A 17,911-nucleotide genomic window follows, 5' to 3' on the forward strand; every position below is an offset into this window, starting at 1 on the left:
CTGTAGACTTTGATGAATTTTTCACTAAGCACACTTACCTGTGCAACCAGCATCCAGATTAAGACCAGACAGTATCAGCTCTAGAAACACAGTTCATGCTCCCTTTCAGTCAAATATCAGCCCTTTCCTCAAGGACAACTGTCCTAACTTTGAACAGGGTGTATTTTTCTTGCCATATCTTGTACTTTTTATTAATAGATTCATACAGTATATACTCTTTTGTGTTTGGCTTCTGTTAGTGGTTTTGTGAGATGCATCCATGTTATGGACTGAATGTGTTCTCTCAAAAGTCTTAATTTGAAATCTTACCCTACCAAGTGACTGTATTTGGAAATAGGAACTTTAGCAGGTAATTAAAGTTAATTGAGGGCCTTGGTGAGACTCCTATCCAATAGGAATAGTGTTTTTCTAAAAAAAGAAAAAAAGGAAGTTTAGTAAAGTACTCTCACCAGGAACTTAACCCTATCAGAACATTGATCTTGGACTTTCCAGCCTCTAGAAATGTGAGAAAATAAGTTTTTGTTGTTTAAGCCACAAAGCAGTTTGTGATATTTTGTTATGGCAGCCCAAACTAAGACAATCTATATTGTCATGTAAATTTAAAGATCGAAACTGCTGTTGATTATTTCATTATGCAAATATGCCACAATTTTTATCCATTTCCTCCATTTGGGTAGTTTCTAGAGTTTAGTAATTATGTATCATGCTTCTATGAACATTCTTGTACATATGTATTGGTAAACATATGTGCACATTTTTGTTGTTTATCCAGGAATGGAAGCTAAGTCATGAGGTATGTGTAAATTCAACTCTACAATATACTTCAAAGCACAGGATTCTGTTTGTTCATGTCCTCGTGAAACTTAACATTGTCTCTTTAATTTTATTTTTATCAATTGACATTTAGTGTTGTCATAAAATTTGAATTTTATTGACAAATGATGTTGGAGTATATATATATTAATGATTATTTAGATATTCTCTTTTATGAAGTGCCTATTCAATTACTTGCCTATTTTCTTTTAGAGTTTCTTATTTAGATATTAGTTGTATTTGCAAATATCTTAATGATCTATTTTACTGCTGTTTCTTTTTATAGATAGATATTTTTAGTGTTAATACAGTTAAAAAGATATTTTTAAATTGATGGTTAATACCTTTTGTGTCATATTTAAGAAATATTTGCAACTCTCAAGGTATTAAAATGTATTGCATGTTTTCCTCTAAGAAGCTTTACTGTTTGACCTCTTGTATTTAGATTTTCACTTCATCTAGAATTTATTTTCATTTAAAATGAGAATAGGGATCAAGATAGCTTATTTTTTTTCCATTTGACTATTCAGTTGACACAATACCATTTATTGAAATAAACCCTCTTCACTGCAGTGTTATGCTTCTCATAATTAGGCTAACATTCATATACATGGATAGAGTTTGAAAATCTCTGATATTTTGTTGATGAGTTTGCATATCCTAGGAACTACACTTCCTAATTAATAATTTTCATAACAAGTCTTGGTATCTGTTAGTGTATAATGTACAGGTTTGTACTGCTTCTTTAAATTCCCATGACAGTTTTAAACTTTTCATTTCCAAATTTTAGAATTGGTGAACTCCCCTTTAAACAGTCATGAATGTATGAACACACACATACTGCTGTGATTTTGACTGGGATTGAATACATGGTTTACTGTAGATAAAATTTGCAATTTTATACTATTCAGTTTTCAAATGTATGAATATTGAGTGCCCTTCAGTTTTTTTAGTTTACTTTTACTCAATAATAATTTGTAGTTGACAATGTAGATGTTTCCATGTGACTATAGTTTTGGTTTATTAGCAAGCATAATATAGTACAAGCACAGTATTACACACAGCACCATATCACTTTAATTTTTAAATTGATTTTTACCCAGGTTTACTTTTACAATTTTGTGTACTTCTATACTTTTCCTAGTATTTGATTCTTGACTTCCTCTCTTTCATTAGTTTTAATTTTAATTCCTCTTCTATTCTTTCTTGATTTGTAAACTGTAGATTATATGTTTATCACTTCATTATTTTAGTGCTTTAACTTTTTGAACTTGGGGTGTATTTTTTAATATCTTGAGTTATTGAGCATTCATACACTTCTTTTGATGAGAATTTTTTTTAAATGTACTTGAACTCTCCATTGAATACCTCTCCAAATTGGTATTCTTTTAGATTTTATTATATAGCTATTTAACACAAAATATGTGAATATTATTTTAATATAGTAAATAGTTAAATAAATTTAAAGTCAGTTTTATAATTTTTTTTTAGATTTATTATAGTTGGTATACAATATTGTAACGGTTTCAGGTATACAAAATATATTCGACATATATTTCATGACTTTGTTTTCTATACTCTTCTTGTCTTATTGCATTAACTCGGACTTCCAGAATAATATTGAAAAGCAGTGCCTTGTTCCTAACCTTAGTAGGAAAGATTTAAACATAATTAATTATGATGTTAGCCATGAGTTTTGTAAATATTTTTTATCAAGTAGAGAAAGTGCCCCTCTATCTTGGTTTACTGAGAATTTTTTTATGAATGGGTGTTGAATATTGTTAAATGCTTTTTTTGCCTCTATTGATATGATCATTTTTTTTTAAGCCTATTGATATGATGGATTACATTAATTGATTTTTGAATGTTGAACCAGCTTTGCATACCTGGGAGAAGTTCCAGTTAGTCGTGGTGTATAATTCTTCTTATACATGTTGGATTCAATTTGATAATATTTTGTGGGGGATTTTTTGTATCTGTTTATGAGAGATACTTTCTGTAGTTTTCTTTTAATACCTTTTTTATCCATGTTGTTGCATATTGCCAGATTTCCTTCTTTATTAAGGCCAAAAATATTCTATTACATGTATGTATCACATTTTATTTTCTCATTCACCCATCAATGGACATTAAGTTTTGGCTATTGTGAATAGTGCTTGAGTATTGGGAATAGTGTTTGGGTATTGTGAATAGTGCTACAATTAATATAGAAGTGCTAATATCTCTTTAAAGTCCCAATTTTATATATTTTAGATATATACCCAAATATATATATGATTACTGGATCACATGATAGTTTTAATTTTTTGAGGACTCTCCTTATTTTCTATAGCAGATGTACCTTTTATATTTCTACCAACACTGTATAAAGGTTCCAATTTCCATGTATCTTGCCAACCTTGCCAGTACTTTTCTTGTTTTTTAATAATTGCTGATCTGACAGGTGTGACTATGTTTCTCATTATGGTTTAGATTTTTCATTTTCCTGATGATTAGTGATGATTAAGCATTTTTTCACATCCTTGTTGGCCATTTGTATGTCTTCTTTGGAGAAATTTCTATTCAAGTACATAGTCCATTTTTTAATTATATTGTTTGTTGGTTTGTTGCTGTTGAGTGCGGTACCTCTTTATATATTTTGGATATAAATCTTTTATATACGGTTTGGAAATATTTCCTTCCATTCCATAGGTTTTTTATTCTTTCACTCCTAATGTCAAGGAGTTCTTTTATTCTCCTTTTTTCTCTTCTAGAAATTTTATGGGTTCAAGTCTTTAAGTTAATCCATTTCGAGTTGCTTTTTTTTTGTCTTTCTTGTAAAATTAGGCAAATTTCATTTTTTTGCATGTGCGTATCCAGTTTTCCCAGCACCATTTATTGAGGATACTGTCCTTTGCCTCTTGTGTATTTTTGGCACCCTTCAATAATCAGTTGACTAGATGTGTGTATTTATTTTTGGGCTCTCTATTCTGTTCCTTTGGTTTATATGTCTGTAACAGTATCTGTGTTTAAGGTAGTGTAGCTTTGTAATATATTTAGAAAGTGTGATACCTCCAGCTTTCTTCTCTCTCAAGAGTGATTTTAGTAGGGATCTTTTATGATTTCATATAAATTTTAGAATTTTTTTTCTATTTATGTAAAAATAACATTGGCTTTTGATAGAGATTTTATTGAATCTGCAGATTACTTTGGGTAGTATGGACATTTTAACAATATTAAATCTTATGGTCCATGAACACAAGATTTTTTTATTGTTTGTGTCTAGTTTCTTTCATCAATATTTTGTAGCTTTCAGTGTATAAATCTTTTATCTCCTTGGTTAAGTTTATTCCTATTTCATTCTTTGTGATGCTATTGTAAATGGGATTACCTTTCTAATTTCCTTTTCAGATAGTTTGATGTTAGTTTTGATAAATAGAATCAATTTTTGTTTATTTTATATCTGCCATTGTACTGAATTAGTTATTTTAACATTTTAATTTTTTTTTTTTGTGGAGTCTTCAAATAGGGACAATTAAGATTAAGATGATAATGTAATAAAAATAGGTCTGTTTGACTGACTTTGGGAGGGAAGGGAAATTGAACATCTGGGGTAGCAAAAACAGATGACTTTTAGGGAGTTTTGTTTTAAAAGGAATGAGAGTAATGTGGTAGCTGGAGAGGGAAATGAAGTTGCACTTCTAAATGAACCATGGATTAAATAAGTCTCAAGACAAATTAAAAGTATTTTGCAGTAAATGAAGATAAAAATGAAAATGATCAAAGTTTATGAGGCATAATGAAAACAGTGCATAGAGGGGAAACTCACAGCATTGAAGGTATGTGTAAGAAAAGAAAAATCCAATAACCAAAACTTCCATTTATGGAACTAGAAATAGAGCCATTAAACTCAAACAGAAGGAAAATAAAAGCAGAGCAGAAATAGATAAATTGAAAACAAAGAGAATAAAATGCTAGTTATTTGAAAAGATCAATGAAATTGATAAATCTATAGCTATGCTAATTAAGAAAAAATAGAAAACAAATTGTCAATATCAGAAATAAAGGATTGGGTTATCATTTCTGACTCATGGATATTAAAAGATAGCAGAGGAATACTATGAGCAAATCTATTCCCATCAATTTGATAACTTATATGATAGATTTGTTTCTTGAAAGATATGTTACCAAAATTTATGCAAAGAGAAATAGATGATCTAGATGGATTTATATCTGTTAAAGAAATTGAATCAATAATTTCACAAAAGAAAGCACGAGGCCTAAATGATATTACTGGCAGGATAATTTTTACCTTATGTTTCAAAGATTTTATCAATTAATAAATGAAGTAACCAGTAGATGTTATAACCATGTCAAAGGAGAATTTTAAAAACACATTAACAGCTATCAGGAAGGCTGAAATGAATTTACAAAACATTGGTCAATATCCACAGGATAGTTTTTATGTATAGCTCCACCAGACAGAATTTGTATTTTTATGGACAAGAAATGTTTCATTTTCTATTAGTATTCTACAACTTTAAGAGTTTTAAAAGGCTCAAAGTCAAAGGCTAAGATAACCTGGAAGGGTACATTCAATGGGACAGTAATCATTTTTGCCTGTTTTCAATGGCTTCACAAAACTTCAAAGTTTTCCTGACACTTGCTGCCAATGAATGGAGTGGGAACTCTTACAGAAGTTCAAATTCATTACAGAATATAAAATTATATTTTCTTCATGTATTTAAGAAGTCATATATATTTTTTGCAACTCTCAATGAAGTCATCTTTTAGGGCTACTACTACCATCTACCATTAACACATATTTGAATTTTCTCACATTAATGCACTGCAGAACTGAGGTGATCCACCTTACTCGTATCTTCTAGAACCTGAAACATTAATATACAGAGGGCCCTCAGGTCAGTACTGCCAGAGTCCCAACTCTAATGAAATGAGAAAAATTCCTCTATCCAACCTGAGTTCCAACCTCATTAATAGGCAGAGATACAAAGCCATAGCTCCTCGGTTTACAACATCTTAGAGAACTGCCCTTCTGTTTTAATTGGGTTGTGTTCTCCATAGGGATTCAAATTTAAATCTGTGATTTTATTCTATCAGTTCATCTATCCATTTATCCAGCCTTCTAATCACTAATACTAGGATAAGATCACTATTAACTTTAAGTCTCTAGGATAAACTTATCACAAGTTAGCAGAAGGTTCCTTAATCCTGTCACCTTTCCAGAGCGTTCTGTTTTCTGATCCAGGAAATCAGCATGGTGTCCTGTGGAAGTATCAGCATTCAGGAGTGAATGCAAAACTTGTTAGCTCTCTAACTCTTAAGGCGCATTATCGTTTGTGAAATGTGGGGACTTTGATTCCCAATACTTCATGAAATTATGATAATTAGGGATACACTTGACAAATAATGTTCAATTGCTGGGTCACATTTTTTGTGTATCATGTACCATATGGCTATGTGTCAGATTCAAACCAAATGCTAGTAACACTTAACTTTCTCCATCACATTTACATTATCTCAAAGTAGTCATTCATGAAAAATTTCATCTCAGTTCATTTTGATTGGTGTATTAGAATAATATCCTTTATATTATAACTATTATAATAAATCACATAATTATTTTAATGTTATAATCACTTAATCTTTTTATAGCTCAGCTGTTTTGAGCTACAACTAAATTTTTTCTTTTCTTGTGTACTCATCATAAATGAGGTGATCTATTCCTATAGTTTTTAATGTTTATTGAAATATCTGTACCAGCCATTTAAGAAAGAATTTATACAATTTCTCCACAATCTCTTTCAGATAATAGAAGCAGAGAAAACACTTCTTAATTCATTCTGTGAGGCCATCATTACTCTAAACAAAATCAGATACAAGAAAGGAAAACTCCAGACCGATATCTCTCATTTGAACATAGGTTCAAAAATCCTCAACAAAGTACTGGCGAATTTAACCCAAAGTGTACAATTTTTTCAAAAGTATATTATTCTACCTAAGCTCCAAATTATCACTTCTCAAAAACATTATTTTTTTTTCCTATAAACATATGATCGCCTAAAATAATGTTATGGGGTAAGAACAACAATGAAAATGACAAAACAAAAAATATTTTCTCAAATGATTTTTTGCCAAGAATTTTTAAAGAAATTAATTAAATCTGTTTGCCACTAGAATGAAGGTCAGTGGAATTACTGTTCTATTTAGTTCTATAATAACAACAAAAAAAATTCATGAACGTAAACTATTAGCAAACATGATTTTGGGACAAAAATTTGTAAAATGTTCTGTTAAACTTTTAATTTAAATGATATTCTTAATAGTGAAAAGATTTTTGAAGCAGACACTGAATAAAGAAAATTTTAATCACCATTATCTTCACAGGAGGTTAGCAGGGGCATTTTACTCTGAGGAAATTGATATTTATTAAGCACTGATATGAGTTTCAGGAGATATATTTATAATCATCATAATTTAATCTTCCCACTAAGCCAATTAGATAATATTATTCCAAATGTGACAAGAGGAAATAGTCTAGTGTGGATTAAGTATATTTCCTAAAGTCACACAACTAAGTTTAGGGCAGTAATATTAATTTAAGAATAATAGGATCAAATAAGAGTCTGGCTCTAGTCATTAAGGGAGATTAGTAGAGAGCATTCAATATCAAGGGATCATGACACACATTTTCTTCTGAATTCAAGCTGTTTTGATTAGGAATGTTTTCAAATGCAAATAGTATTTGGTTCACAGTTACTTAAGCAAACAGCTTGGGACAATTGAAACTCTTACAATATTTTGTGGAAATAGGCTCATATCTTTTAGTTCTACCATCCTTATTGTGTGGAATCTTCTTGCTCTTGGGCCCTTGGTCCCTATAATACATTAGACATTATATTTCTGTTTAAGGAAGAAAGTAGATGCAAGGGTAATGAACCTAAGGATAGACCCACTGAACTGAATCTATTTTAATTTAGTCAGGAAAGCAAAATCTTTCTGAGAAGCTTCACAAAGCAATGCTATCTGCTACTTTGTAATACATGACTATTTGCAGATGATTCCCCATGAGTCCCTTATGCTTTCGCATCTATGCAAAGGCACTGACATTGTTTTGTTCTATACAGTCTTTTGAAGGTATTTATATGGTGAATAGCCTTGGAGCTATTCTAGAGCAAAGGGCAAATTCATGTTGTCTAGTAAAATCAAGATAATATCTCCTTCTGGGATTAAGGATTGGCTTATTTGCTTGTAGCCATTGTAAAAGGTTGGGGTTTCCAAAGCTTAGTCATTTTCTGTAATGCAATTCACTGTGTGTGTATGATTCGCCTGGTTTGTACTATATTACCTGTGGGAACTGTTTTGGGGATCTGTAAGAATAACTTCACCATGGCACCCTGGCAACTTGGCACATTTCTACATAGACCATGTAGGCAAGATGACTGCAGCTGCAGTCGTGACAGAATGCCCTGTGATCTCCTGGAACATGACATGAGAAGTTTGTGAAAAGCTGTTATGAGGCCATTTTCCACTTGCCTCCCTATTTCCCTGGGATGTTGGCATGAGACTTTTTCATAGCCTTCCAGTTTGATGATCTGTGAGGCTGTCTGCCTTGCCTTCTTAGGGTATAGCTGCAGGTTTTAAAACCGCTTATTTATAGCATGACATCAGCTCCTTAGCAATAGGGCTTCCCACACTTCGTTGTATTGTTGTGTCATCTGTCCTCTTTTGTTTTAGTGCAAAGGGATACTAAGGGACAGATGACACAAGCAGGTGCCTTTGCTTCTCTTGATTTTTGCTATCTATGTAATAGTCAATTTTAAAAGGGTTTTCCTTTTCTTTACTGGCTGAATTTTTCAAACTTGCCTTAATAAAGAATCAGCAGAAGAAAACGATGATAAAACTAGTTACTGCTGTTGTTGTGAGTAATAATTGTACTTTGTCGTTGATCCAGAAGAGTCATGTCTTCTACCAACATCCATGACAGACACATTTGTTAGCTTGCAAATAGTGTGAAATGTCAGATCTTTTAGAGTTCTTGGCAATGACATTGGATAGAATTGTGTCACATATAAAACTCCAGATTAATGATGTCTGGAGAGAAAAGAGTATATACACAGCTTGAGTTCCCAAGTGACAGTGTCTACCATATAAGGCTAAACTCCTAAAAAACATAACAGTTTAATATAAAGCCCTAATTTTAACTAGTAACATGCTTAAGACAGAGTAAAATTTGTAAATCTCATCATAGTTTCCTTAGCCAACCTATTACTATAGTTTTACTTAATCTCCTTACCTGACACTTCTTTAAAATGAAGAAACCTTATTTAAATTACATAAATAGTTGACTTTTCAATGAACAGACTCTAGAGGGGATCAGGAAATATGTTTCAGAGCATTTAAAAACTCTTTGGGTTATTTTCTCTACACTTATGAAGTCATTATCTGTTGAAATTGGGAGTAGTTAAACTGTTTTGAGACTTTAAAATACAGATGTTAAAAAAAGTTATTAGTTTAAAAAATGATCCTTTTAGGAGTTGAATGTACTTCAGTACTAATTATAACTTTTAATGATTGTAAAGTGCCCTAGGAGACTTTAATGAAGAAGATTGCAAGGCTACATTTCCACTATAAATTTTCCTTTTCTTTACACAGTGTGTAAGGATAAAGAAAATGTGTTTGAACACCCAAAGGACAGAGCTAATTGTATAAAGTTCACTAAATGTTAACAGTTTCCCACTGACCCAGGAGTCATGTAAGGGAATTACAAACACATATGCTGAGAAATATTTGGCAGTTTCTAGAGTTAGTTTCTAGAGTTAAAAAAAAAAAAAAAAAGGGCTGAGAAAAATTTAAACAATGATGTTGCTTGCTTAACCTATAATGGATGTTATTTAACTCAACAGCACTGGAAAAAGATACTATAATTTGTGATTCTATTAGGTGGGACTTCCTTTTTATTTCTGATTGACTTGCTGAAAACTTTGTGATTTACCAGCAATATACCTGTAAATTAAAATTTCTCACGAAATCTTAATAGGGTCGTTGGCACTATAATTTATGAGTTATGTAATTAGTAGTCAAAGTTTTGTTCCCTGAAAAAATTATTTCTGGACTTGAAATACTTTATCTGAACTGCTTTATACAGTAGTTCATTTGTACTCATTTAACATTTCTCTCTCCAATTCTTTGCTCTCTTGTGGTTGTTGCAGTTCAAGAGGCTAAGTGGTGCCATTTCTCTTAGCTGTTGTCAAATGTGAGCATTGTATTATGGATAGAGGAAGAAAGTGTTCTCCTTGGAAATAGAGCAAGACCTTCTTACAAGGTAAGTTATTCTCTTCCACATAATTAAATGGCTTGTCCAAATTAGGTAATTTACCTCCAAAACTGATCACTTCAGGTAAGAAATGTTTATTTTCTTCTTTGTCTCATCATTGGTGTTTAAGATTACAGATAAGCTTTTGTTTTTTTTTCAGTATCTTTCTTTAGGAGATTCCAAGGAATCTCCTATGGACTCTTTTCAGTTTTAATTTTAAATTTATAAAATTATATAGGTATTTGGTGAAGGGAGAAGAAGAATAATTTATGGATGTGTCAAATGTTTTAATGACAAATATTTTTTGTATTCAAATATCATCCCATCTGTAAACCTTTTCAGACATTAAAGTCCAGACTGAATAATGGTATCGACAGTAAAATCTCTAAAAGAAGTGATTTTTATCACCAACAAGGGTTCTTCCCCTTGTTCTTTTAAGAGTTTATAGACCTTTTGTCAATTTTTCAGATCAAATCAATAATTAGAATACCTAAAATAAAAATTTAATAATTGTTAACATTTAATGAAGACTTAATTGCCAAAGGGCTTTTTTAAAGCCCTTCCCAATGATATCAAGACTCTAAGAAGTAGAGTAGATTTATGAATTGACGGTTATACAGATTGCACATTTCAATTTCTATAATTCTTAGATTAATGATAAAGTATGAAAATTGAGATTTTTCTATACTTCAAACAATTCATTTGATATAATTAATTTCAAAACATCTAAAATAATGTTTGGGTAGCTCTCTGTTGGTCCCCACAGAAAAATTACATCACTGAGTATGTAGTCTGATAGATATGCTTTTCTAAAAAAAAAAAAAAAATTCAATATAATAAAAACTAGGAAGTAGAGATAATGATAATTGCATGCACTTGAACTTCTAAGTTCTATTTTTTCATTTATTATTATTAGTAGTAGCATTTTGTTTTTGAGAATAACTATAAAGAAATTGTGGCTGTAGGGATAAATGTCTACATCTTATTATGCTGATATATAGAGGATTGTATGTAGAAAAGGCAGGCTACTTGAAAAATTGTGAACAGAGACAAAGATTTTTTAAGGTAAACATACTGGTAAACCCATAATTTTTAGAAAATTAAGTGGTGGATAAGCATGGGATGTAAAACTAAGAAATCCATGAAATATGATTTTTGTAATGGAAATTTCTATATTTACCGAAAGCTTATATTCAATACCTACTATACCATATTTGATGATGAACACCTTGGATTTCTAGAAAAGGATGTAAAATATATGTTTCCACACTAAACCGCATGAGTTAGTTTATAAAGGGCATTTCTTTAATTTTCCTTTTCCCATAGTTTTATTCCTTTATTTTCTCACCAACCCCAAAGGTTTTTTTCTTTTTTTTTTTTTGCTTGTTTGTTGGATTTGTTGGCGTCTATATTTGTGTTGTTTCTATTGTTATTGTTAACTTTAGGTGTGCCACAAAGTCAAAACTAATTTTCTAGGCTTCATCCTAGAATGTCAGAAAACATCCTTGCAGTCCTATATAAAGGTTTTTAAAGTTGTTCACATTCATCAGAACAGAAACTTTACAAGCAAATATTTTTTTAATATTCACCATTTATAGAACATAATTTGATGCATTATTAATTTCAAAAACTCAGGATTAGAACAAAAAAAAAGGGATAGAGAGACAGCCTTATCATATTCACATAACTAGAAGGAAATCCTACTCTGTCTCTACTCAGAATCAAAAGGTAGGGAAAAAAAGATTAATATTAACTATGTTAATCTGCATAGTTTTATTAATATTTTGGGGTCAGTTGGACTTGATAGGTTTAAATAAAATATAGCTATATTTTATTATTTGCAAATATACTCTCTGATTTTCTGTCTGTACTCCTGAACATATAAGGATTTCTATAATTAGGAAGGTTTTTGTGTTGTTTATTAAAACATCCAGTCCAATATAATATAAAAACTCAATCTCATATGCCAATAATCTATCCTTTCCTTAGCTCAGTTCTTTCCTTTGGCTTAGGAATCATTAGTGGCAAAGAAAGCTTGGTTCACTCTTTCACACTTCCTTTTTATCTTTTCTCTCTTTGTTATTTCGTTGTCATGGCTAGGGGAGGATAGAAGAAAAGGTGCTAAGGCTGTCTTATTTGCCTGGTGCTGTTTTTTTGTTGCTTGTTTTTTAAAAAAAAAATTTTCCAATTAGAGTTGACATTCAGTATCATTTTATATTAGCTTCAGGTTTACAGCCTAGTGGTTAGACATATCTAATTTATGAAGTGATCCCCTCGATTAGTCTAGTACCCATTTGTCACTACACGTAGTTATTACAGTATTATTGACCATATTCCCTTTGCTCTACTTCACATTCCTATGGCTATTTTGTAACTAACAATTTGCACTTTTTTTTTTCAATTTGTCTTTTCTAATACCTTCACCTTTTTCACCTAGCCTCACTAACACTCCTCCCATCTGGCAACCATCAGTTTGTTCTCTGGTGCTGTTTTAATTATCTTTCTGAATGATATTTGTTGGCCATTGCACTTGCTGTTGTTGCAGACACTCACAGACTGTAGATATAAAAATGCTTTACTGCATTTTTATTTATTTTATTTACTTTTTGGTCCTCTTCAGTACACCATTCTCTGACATGACTGATCTGTGACGTCACCCTCACCCTCATATTACGTTATGTGGTTGTCTGACACACAACTTCTAAACTTCTTCCACACTTGCAACTTCTAAACTCCCTCCTAGGTTGGCTCTCTTTCACAAATTGACTCAAGCTATCTATTTCTATGGAGTTCATTTGATCCATAGAATGTCATACATCCTAGATCTATTAAATGGTAAAAATGTAGTTTGTTCAAATGACAACCAATCTCTTTATCTTATGTTTGCAAGCTAATATAGCTTGCCTTTAGTTTTTATATTTATTACTTGATAAGTAAGAATGAGAATCTATGCTCACACGTGTCCCAATTTCCAGGTGCATATATCTTTCTTTCCCCAAACATCCCTCAGCACATGTGGTGGGCTGAATAATGACCCCATCCAAAGATATCTGTGTCCTGATTCTCAACCCTTGCAAATGCATTTTCTAACATAGCAGAAAGAACTTTGCATATGTGAATAAGATCCTGAAATGGGTACATTATCCTGGATTATCCAAATGGATCTAATATAAATGCTAAGGTCTATATGAGAGGGAAGCAAGAGGGCAGAGAAGAGAGAAGGATGCGTGGCAATGGAAGCAGAGGTTAAAGTGATGTAGAACAAGAAGTGCAAACAGCCTTTAGAAGCTGAAAAAGACAAAGAATGGATTTTCCTCTAGAGCTTGCAGAAGGAATAAGCCTCTAGAAATACCATGGTTTTAGCCCTATAAGACCCATTTCATATTTCTGACCTCCAGGACTATAATAAATTTGTGATGCTTTAAGCCACTATATTTGTGGCAACCCATCAATTTCATAACTAACCCAAGTGCCTGAATTTCCTTCTTGCAAAGTATATATCTACAGTTTGCAGAATAGAAAGGTCACAGCACACTTATAAAATTTACCAATGAATCTCCTTCCGAATTTTTGATTTCCTCTTAAATAGTTTGATGGAGTGATAAAGAAGAAGGTTTCCATTCCATTTATTCTATCCTTTTGTAGTTCTTGCGTAGATGTGTGTAGCACTTCTCAATAATCTTGGAAGATGTATAAATTAGGTTCTCAGAAACAAATTAATGGAACATTGAATGTTTTTCATGGAGTGTTTAATAATAGGACAACTGAGAATAGATGAAGAGAATCTTAAGGGATGGTACAGTATCCTAGGGATCTGGCAACCTTAAGACAAAAGAAGCAGCGACATTTATCAGGAACTGGAGAAAAACGTTAATGGAAAGGCTGCCTTGAACAGGGTGGTGACCTTCCCTCGAGGTCAACCACACACATCCCTCTTATACTTTCTGTATCTACCACTTTTAAACCCTAGTCTTCCTCTTTCTTTCTTTCTTTTTTTGTTGATTTCCTTTTTTCCTATTTAAAAATAGTTTTCATTTTTAAATTATTTTCTTTTCACCCATCCCCCAATCCCTCTTCTTTAGCAACTATCAGCTTGTTCTTGTATCTATGAATTTGTTTTGTTCATTTTTTTAGATTCCATATATAAGTGAAATCGTTCAATATTTATTTCTGACTTATTTAGCATAATACCTTCTAAGTCTATGTTGTCACAATGGCAAAATTTCAATTTTTTTTTATCACTGAGTAATAATCCATTGCATATATATCACATTTTCTTTATTTATCTCTTGATGATATTGGCTATTGTAAATAATTCTGTGATGAACATATGTGTGCATATATATTTTTTGAATTAGTTTGTTTTCTGTGGATAAATACTCAGAAGTGGTATTGTTGGGTCATGTGGCAGCTCTATTTTTAATTTTTTTTAGTACTCTCCATACTCTTTTCCATAGTGGCTGCACTAATTTGTAATTTCACTAACAGTGCATAAGGGTTCCCTTTTCTCTACATCCTCTCTAGCACTGTTATTTGTTGTTGTTGTTGTTTTGATGATAGTCTTTCTGACAGTGTGGGGTGGTATCTCATGTGATTTTGATTAGTATTTTCCTGATAATTAGTGATGTTGAACATTTTTTCATATGTCTGTTGGTTGTTTTCTTTGGAGAAATACCTATTCAGGCCCTCTGCTCATTTTTTAATTTGATTGTTTGTGGGTTTTTTTTTTTCCCCCTTGGTGTTATGCTGTTTGAGTTTCTTATCTATTTTGGACATTAATCCCATACTGGATATAGCATTTACAAATATCTTCTCCCATTCGGTAGGTTGTCTTTTCATTTTTGTCGAAGGTTTCCTTAGCAGTTGCGAAACTCCTTCCCCTCTTGCCACACATTTGGACAAGCAAATAAGAATTCCTGTTTGCTTCCTTTCTTACTGATGAGGAAGTTTAAGTCATGGAAACCTGAGCCTACAAAACCTTCACCTTGCACCTCTGCTATCCACAGACAGAACCAAAGCTCTTAAGCCATTCCATACCAGCTTGGGTGACTTTCCTCCTCTCCTCAGAAAACCTCAATATATGAGTGAAAAATCTTTTATATCTCATTAGTACATATGTGGTGTCATCAGTCTGGACACCCAAATTAATTGTAGGTGGAGTAGGGGTTACTCATGTTTTCTGGTGACAATCGGAAAATACATTCAGCAAAACATAGTAGTTCAGAGAAACCTGACTTAAAACTTTATCTGAAAAGATGTCATAAATTTTAAAGAAAATCTCTAAAGACTAACTGGTCTTTGGTGTTCATCTATAAGGTATACAGAAGACTTAAAAGTATTCTTTAACCATAGCATCGATAGTTGAAATTATCTATATGTGAGATCTTACCCTCTATATGAGCCTTCTCTATATGTGAGATCTTACCCTCACACCAGGGTATCCCATCTACTTTTTCCTCAGGCCTTCGCTGTTCTGATACAATGTCAAAAATATTGTGTTGTCTTATTTTCAGACTGGTTAATAATTCAACTTTCTTTGCTAAGGATGCCCAAATCCCCCTGCTAATTGCTCACTTCTTTTATGATAAAGTCAGGCTCATTATAAAAGCAAACTTGATTCCTAAATTCAGCAAACTTGATATGCTGAAATGTGGGTAGAGTCAAGGAAGGGGTTAGGATTTTTATATGTGTAGACTTGTCTCTCAAACTAAAATGACCTAGCTATTTGACAGCTACAAACCTAATCAAAATATTTTTCTTCTTCTAAGTGGGAGTAATCCTAGGCCATCTGCTTCCCACACTCACCTTTTTTTTTCCTTTTTTTTTTTTTTTTTTTTACATCTAACCCTTATCACCTCAGGTTTTCCTTCCCCTGCCTTTTATGTTTGCTTCTGCTATTATTGCTACATTGTTTACACTTTAGCAGTCTGAAATTTGAGGGAAAATTATGCTTTGAACCTCTTGCACCCAGTAATGGTTGCCTTAGTAACTAAATTGTTTTTCAAACCAATGAAAGTCATTTACTCATTTTCTCTTTTTCTTTATTTTTCTGTTTTCATTTTTAACATGGGAACAGTAGCCTTATTTTATCTATCTCAGCAGACTCTTATTTAGTTTCACTAGTCATTATTGTTATAGTGTTTTGAGGCCTTTAAAGATTCTGTAATGTTGATGTTTTATGTTCCACAAATGTACACAATTCATTTTTTCCCCCACAATATCTCATGATATTATAACTTATATTACTGCTAGTTTTTCCATTCTTTTCTATATTAGATTATGATAGTTTTTATCACTGGCAAGCAATGAGACCTGAAAATGGTTCTGAATATATCTTACTCCTATTAGAAAACGAGCTTCTTGCTTAAGAGTATATCTCACATAAATCCCATTGACCTATATGTAGGTCAAAGGTATAAAGAAGATCAGAAAAATGTATTCCATAAAAGCCAAAGGTGTACAACTAAATTATGAAGAAAGTTAGGTCTATATAAAAAGCACACAGCATGCGCAGAATATGTAACAGGCATTTACATATAAAAATGTTTATGAATGATGGCAAAAGGCTTTTTAGAAATTTTATTCAGTAGAATAGTTAAATTGGGAATAGGAATCAAAATCTGTCCATTCGTTTATGTTGAATTAATGTAAAGGAACCTATTTTTTTTTTAAAAGAAATCCTTATTAAAATAGTTCAACAGTAATTCCCAGGATTTTAGGTACTTGCATCTCTGTTCCATTCCAATACATAATACTTAAAAAAATAAATAAACTCTATTCCTTTTTCTGTTTTATAAATTGAAGTGAATAAAAATATTTCATAAATTTACAAAGTTCTTTCAGGTAGCTGGAGATATCTTAGTGGGTCCCAATATATAATTTAAGAACATACTGTATAAAACACTGAAAGTCTAATGATGAAATTATTTATATTTCCACTTTCTTTCAAATCTTTTTTTCAAGTTAATAGTTTTGTTTTCTTTTTCAAGCCCATTTGTGCTGAGGCAACAATTCTGAAGGTGGCCTTTACAGACAATGGCATAAAGAAAATATAATATCAAGAAGCTTAATAATTCAATAGCAGAAAACAATCCATTAATTCTCACAGAAAAAACAAAGTAACAAAATTTAGTGAGGAAAGCTTTTCTTTTAGGAAGCTGTTAGACATTTCTTTCTTACTGATGAACCTTTTCTAATTCACAGGCAACCTTTTAAAATTAATAGGATATCTGTCAAATTTTTTAGAGTAAAAATTGCTATTATGTGATGGCAAAGAAGAATCACCTATAGAATTATAGTTTCTGGAATAGTACGTATATGTACATATATAAATACATGAAATTTTATCTTATTAATACTGACTATGAACTCACTGTAGTGCTATTTTATTTTATGGTCTTTATCATGAAACTGCCTTGCACTAGGATGAATGCCTCATGTATTTGGGCAGTTAAATAGATGGGATACTTCATCTTGACCTTTGGAGAGTCTATATTGAGTTGGGGGCTCATTTCATTGCTTTTAACATTTACAACTCTGTCTTCCAATGGCCAGGGTGGTTCAAATGTTTTCTAATCAAGCATGTACCTTTACTGAAAGGTCAGAATACTAAAATGCTATATATCAGAGATTAGAATTATGATTCGTTTCTCCCGTGTAAGAAAGTCTAATTTGAAATGCACTACCTTCATTCTCTTCAGTCAGAGTTGGCCATGAATATTACAGCACTGCACTGAGTACTGTAGCACTCATGCACTCAGTAAGCAACACATTCTCTAAACC

Source organism: Pteropus vampyrus, unplaced genomic scaffold (assembly GCF_000151845.1).
Source record: "Pteropus vampyrus isolate Shadow unplaced genomic scaffold, Pvam_2.0 Scaffold466, whole genome shotgun sequence".
Lineage (NCBI taxonomy): Eukaryota > Metazoa > Chordata > Mammalia > Chiroptera > Pteropodidae > Pteropus > Pteropus vampyrus.